Source organism: Panthera pardus, unplaced genomic scaffold, assembly GCF_024362965.1.
Source record: "Panthera pardus isolate Hobbes unplaced genomic scaffold, ASM2436296v1 HiC_scaffold_13, whole genome shotgun sequence".
Classification (NCBI taxonomy): domain Eukaryota; kingdom Metazoa; phylum Chordata; class Mammalia; order Carnivora; family Felidae; genus Panthera; species Panthera pardus.
In genome coordinates, this window is record NW_026526688.1 from 204,286,341 (window position 1) to 204,287,529 (window position 1,189).

Genomic DNA, 1,189 nt, shown 5'->3' on the forward strand with positions numbered 1-1,189 from the left:
GGCCCAGCGTCTGTTTTGGTGGCTTTGCCTCACGGGGACACCGGCGGGTCTCAGCCCTGGGGAGCCCCGGGGTGGGAGGGGGGGGCGGTGGTCCTTGTTGGGGGGGCCGGGGGTGCAGGCGGACAAGGCCCCCTCTCTCCCGCGTGCCCCTCCCCCAGGCCGGCCTGTGACCTGGGACAAGAGCAGACGCCGTGACCTCTGCAGACACAAATTGCACGGGCGCGGCAGGGACCTGTGGTTCCGTGCTCTCTCGGAAACGTGCAGAGCGGCGCTTTCCTGGCCCTAGCTCGGGGCAAACAGGGTCATCCACGTCGCAGCCGCGGGCTCTCACCGGCTCCCCTGGGAGCTTGCGGGCACCCACGGCCCTCGGCCCCCACACCCCTGCCCTGCACCGGCCGCCGGTCTGCTAGACGGGGGCCCCGGGAGCGGGAATGGGGCCTCCCCCAGCCTGGCATCCCCCTCCCAACCCGAGCCACCACGGCAGCACCCAGGGTCACGTCACGATTCGGTTTTGTGCCTCCTGGAGCTCATCCTTCAGCGGTCTTTCCAGCGTGGATCTTCGGAGGGGACACAGTCTGCCGGTGCCTGTGCAGAACTTCTGGGGAAATGCTTTGGCTTTGCCCACACTTGATGAGGTGCTGGCTGCGACAGGATTCCGGGTTGGGAGCTGCGCCCCCCCGCCTGCACACACGCCCTTCCGTGGTCTTCCGGCCTCCGGCCTGAACAGCTGGTGTCCTAGTCGGGCCTCTCCACAGTGGGGCGTGATCCTGCCCAACCAGAGCTCATCACGCTTCCCAAACTGGTGCATTTACATCTTCAGTCGGTTCTGGGACGTTCTCGGCATTTCTGTCTTCAGGTGCCTGCCTTTATTCGGTCTCTCCTTCAGGGATCCCGAGTGGCAGTGAAAACACGTGCAGAGCGATGGACCGAGAAGAAAGCACAGACTTAAGGACACGTCAGAAAGAGTCACGGCCAAAAGGAGCATTAACACGTGTGCGTCCCAAGCAACTAGAAGAAGAATGATGAGGAAAAGTTTAAAGTCATAGAGGAGCAGGAAGAAGAAGCTCAAGACAGGAATCAATCACGTGCAAAAGCACCGGCAAATTTAACAGCTGGTCCTTTGAGAAACTTAACAGAATCGATCAGTCTGCCAGACGAAGGCGGTGAGGCTGCGTGTGAGTGTAGGCGC